The 4,764-nt window shown below is 46.5% G+C and overlaps 1 long non-coding RNA gene across 3 annotated transcripts in view; it reads right to left on the bottom strand.

Annotated features, from left to right (window-relative positions):
- The window catches only part of LOC138859288 (uncharacterized), a 31,980-nt gene extending 27,216 nt beyond the window's left edge, over positions 1–4,764 (bottom strand). For all 3 annotated transcript variants that reach the window (XR_011398122.1, XR_011398123.1, XR_011398121.1), the window contains exon 1: positions 1,584–4,764. This is a non-coding gene — a long non-coding RNA (uncharacterized lncRNA). The remainder of the gene's footprint in view (positions 1–1,583) is intronic.

Raw genomic sequence — 4,764 nt, 5'->3', positions numbered from 1 at the left:
CTCTCTCTCTATGCCCCTTTCTCTGCCTGTGTGTGTGTGTCTCTCTCTCTGTCTCTCTCTCTTTCTCTCTATCTATCTATCTATCTATCTATCTATCTATCTTAATCTATCAATCTCTCTCTCTACCTCTATTCAGTCATTAATATTTCTTTATATCTATTATCCGCATAATTTCACTTTCCCCTGCCTGCATTCATTTAATGTCTGTTACAATGAACACGAAGCAACAGTAATACAATTACTCAAATATATCAAGTGATTACATGCAAGGCATTTTCACTCTTGATAATAAGAAATAGGCCTTCATCGCATCTCGCTGTACGCGCGGTATTAGCGATTTCGAGCAGTGTCCGAAAGCAATCATATGATAAATACTCGATTTTTGAAGACCTAATTATAAAAAATAATATTCACGGATAATCTAAAAAGATAACTCCTTTTTATGAGGTATATACAACATATAAAACGTTTTATTTTTATGAAAGTAATAAGCTTTATATACACGAAGTTGAAGCCAACGGATTCCTGTCGGGACAAAGTGTTTACGACTGGAAATAATGCAAATTTACATGGTGTTTGCATTTTTTTTTCTTTTTTTTTTTGAGCTTGTAAATTGTTATTTTCCTTGAAGTACTATTGCAAAGAGATATGGAAGTTGTAAGAGTATAATAAAGCTGTCATCTCCATTGTAATTTAACCCGGGACGTCCGTGAGTGTTTCTTCTCCAGGGCCCTTCACTGAGAGTTAGATCAGGTGCCAGATAGAATAAATCATTTTTAATTAAGGAAAGAAAAAAATCGCTAAACAGGCAACAGTCGCCGGTGCTAGGCAGAAATACCATGTCGGTCAGTTGGGGAAACAGAATTCAGCCAATCTCGGTGGTGAGCATTAAAATCACCTATAAATATAAAACAAGATTTACTATCATTCTCTTGAATAGAATTATACGGTCAACAAACAATCATAAATACTGTCATCGGAGTTGGGACTTCTATAAAGACTAAAAATGTAGAAATTATTAAAACAACTACACACTCTCACTCACTCTCATATATATATATATATATATATATATATATATATATATATATATATATATATATATATATATATATATATATATATAAGTATCTGAATTTATAAGACTTTATTTATAAAGGTGGTGATCAATATAGAAACTGTTTTAAGTAAACCTCATTAGTGTTGCCTCAGTTCAGCGGATAACGCTCTGTGATTGGTCGATTTTCTCCGAGCTATCGCTGATTGGTCGATCGAGCCATTCTTTTATGAAATAAAGCCCTACGATACTTAGCGATAGAAAATACGGTCGTAACGGTTACGATACCCCTGCGCTCTCGTTTGGCGTTTGAAAATGTGTCGTAACGTCGCTAGTTGAGAAATCGTTGATATTTCTCGCAACTGTTACGAGAGACAGCATTTACGAGAGAGTTTAGTAAATTGATCCCACAGCACCCACTGATACAAGTATACATTTCATATTTTTCGTATAATATGACAAATAAAGAAAATGTTTTGTTTTGTTCATATTTAGTGGCAGGAAAAATGCCAAGAACGTTACTCACTTTAGAAATAAGGATTGAGACTGCAACGGAAGAATTCCTCTTTTCTCGCTTCCCGTCATTCACTGAAATAGCGGGTGGGGGGGGGTTAATCTAAAAGTTTGGAAAGAAAAGTGGGAATGAAGAATGGGGATAGAGGAAGGATAAGGATGGAGGAAAAGAATTTTAGGGGAAGAAGGAGCCGGGGCTTAACCCAGCCTGCGGGGTAAGCTTGGGGTGATAGCTGAAAGTGGGTTTGTTGAAAGGAGGAAAAGGCTTAGGGGAGACCCAGCGCCATCGGTAATCTCCCGTGTTCGGCGCGCGGCTGTAGCAGACCCCCGCAACCTGCAGCGTGGCATACTTCCCCCCCCCCCCCCCCCCCCCAGAGACCTGATTGGTTGACACCGGACACCTCACGGCTCATAACCAGCAGCACCAGGACCTCTCCTCTCTCTCCTCTCCATTTTTACCTCTCTCATCTTTCTCTCTCTCGACCTCGCCCTTGCCCTCGCTCCCGCTCTCGATCTCGATCTTGCTCTCGTTCTCGCTCACGCTCCCGCCATCGCTCTCGCTTTCGCTATTGCTCTCGCTCCTGCTATTGCTCCCGCTCTCACTCTCGATCATTATCGCTTATTTTCACGTGAGGTTCCTGGCGCTCTTCGAGGACCCCGGCGACCGTCGTTTCAACATGCATAGCTCCTCTATACAGTGCCCAGCGTAAATCCGAGGTGATCATGGCCAAAAACCTTCAGCCCCTCCCCTTCGGCTCTCCCCTGGCAGGCGCTCTCCTCTCCTAGTGATGAGGTTTTAGCTCTGCCTGCGTAACGGCCCTCGGGGGGACATGTTAGTTCTGGGGTCGTCGTGGAGGCCCACTAGATAGAGGATTTGATTCCTCCACTAGTGGTGACCCCAGCTTTTGTGATCCTTCTGTGTTTGCGCTGTGCAATGGTAATGTATGCTTTGACGCCAGCAAGACTAAATGTTCGCAGTTGGTTTCGCCCCTTGTAGCCCTGATTTTACTATCACCACAACTTCGGCATTAGAATGACTCTTTGTGCACCTTCTGGTGAACTGGACCCCGTCTTCGGGTTCGTGCTCGGACGTGGGCAGACCTTTACTTCCCAAAGGGGAGGGTGTGTCTGGGGGGCCTTAGTGTGCCTGCTTTATGGTGCACATATAGAGATGCCACTCTTTGATAGGGACCGGTCTGGCAGACCTTCTTAACTTGTCACCTTAATTCGCTCGGTTAGCCATGATTAGGTAGGTAGCTCCCCTCCAACACCTGTTCAGTGTTATAGTAGCTGCTGCTAAATTGAACAGTGTCCCCCTCTCCCTGATGGTATGGCATTATTGAGGTTAATGCCTAATTATGTTTCTGACATAATTAGGCATTAACTGGGGTGGCACTTAAGAAACTCGTCCCTTTCCCAGGTGTGCTGATCCTTGCGTGGCCCCCTCTCCCTTCTCGTTGAGTCGGCCTTGCCCACTGGCTAGCTCCCCAGGAAGGACAAACAGCCAGAAAGAGGTGTCATCCTCTCTTACAAAACCATGAAAGATCCCCTAGTCACATTAGTCCTTGGGTGGCCTTCTCTCCCTCTCATTGAGGCGGCCCTCCCCAATGACTGACTAGAAGGGGTTTTAGCCGAAATAGAGGTGTCATCCTCTCACCAAACAAACCTGATCTCAGCCTGCTAGGCTGGATGGTCATTGGACCGTTCCCTCTTCCTCCCACTGAGGCAGCCTCCCTCATTGACTAACACCTAGGAAGAGCTGAGCCCCACTCTCAATGATGCTTATCCAGTAGGAGGGTTTGCATCCCGTCTGGTCTCTCCCCAGAGGTTTTATGACCTACCCATGTATTTGCCGTGCATGGCAGCCCTGTGCGCTGAGGAGACGGGAGTCCTGGAGTTTGAGCGATGCCGTGAATGAGTATGCCCTGCGGCTAGCAACACGCCTCTTCGGTCCTCTATTCCAGCAAGACGGGCGGCCTGATCGGCTATGCTACAGATGCTACAGGCTATGAGCCACTAGCCCTTCCTCCAAATACGAAAAGAGGTACTATACAGATCAAGACTAGGTTACCCATGTGCTTGGCAAATTATAGATGACGAGACTGCCAGGTTAAAGCAAACACTGCGGCGAGCCTAACGCTACCCTGTTACATTACTTGCAGAATTGTGAACACACAATTTCTGAGACAGAGACCACCCACCACAGCCGCAGGGCTGGTAAAAAAAAAAGGTATGCCACATGCTTACTCCGTGGCAGCTGGATCGCTTGCTTGCAATTCAGCCACCATGATAAGCATACAGTTCAAAGAAAACACATGAGTCAACTAGAAATAGTTGACACAGGCCGGGCCGCTCTAGAAAAAAGGCCCGGGCGAAGCATGTCTTCGCAAATCTAACTGAACTGAACCTCACGGCTCGCCTATTGGACCGCAGGCTCTCCTCGCTCCCGGGTAGCTGACACAACTCAGCAGTACTTAAGCTCCATCGCCCGGGACGAGATCAGCACTCACCGATCCTCCAGCAGAGCAAGACCACAGCAAGCATCTCCAGGGCTACCCAGGCCTTAGCCATCGGGGGAGCCGCCCCGGATCTCCCTGTCGATCTCCAGCACCCCAGCAATACCGGTGGGCACTCACACACACACCAAAACTCCTTAAAGAGAGGATTGACACCAGTCCAATGGCGGATGCAAATCCATTGCCATACGGCCACCAACCCCCGCCCGAGTCGAGCAGAGATTTCTCTCCCTCGGCCGCAGGACTTCGGGAAGGCGCAGCCCTGGCGGCGTGCACCACGATTGGGTTAACTCCACTGGCCGTGACGCTTCTTTCCTCGACTCGCACAAATCCTTACGCTAAAGGAATTGTGGTCCTGGCACGAGTACTAGCAGCCAGCGCCACGTGTCGGAAACCGAAACCAGTGGGATGTCAGGGTAAAGATAAGGATGAGGATCAACGCTATGAATAGGATATGATATGAATGAGGGTGAGGTGGCGCTCAAGAAGCGTCAGGAGACGAGGTCAAAGTATTTAAAAGCGAGGATGAGCGAGGGGAGTACCTGGGGTGATTACTTTATTAGGAAGATTAAAAGGTACCGGATCAAACTAAAACAACTAAGAGAACAAAACAAAACAAGAGAACACAAAAACAAGGCAGAACTGAACAAAACGAGTGGATAGGGGAAGGGAAAAAGT

The sequence above is a fragment of the Penaeus vannamei genome, chromosome 34 (assembly GCF_042767895.1).
Source record: "Penaeus vannamei isolate JL-2024 chromosome 34, ASM4276789v1, whole genome shotgun sequence".
Lineage (NCBI taxonomy): Eukaryota > Metazoa > Arthropoda > Malacostraca > Decapoda > Penaeidae > Penaeus > Penaeus vannamei.
This window is presented reverse-complemented; position numbering and strand designations above follow the sequence as displayed.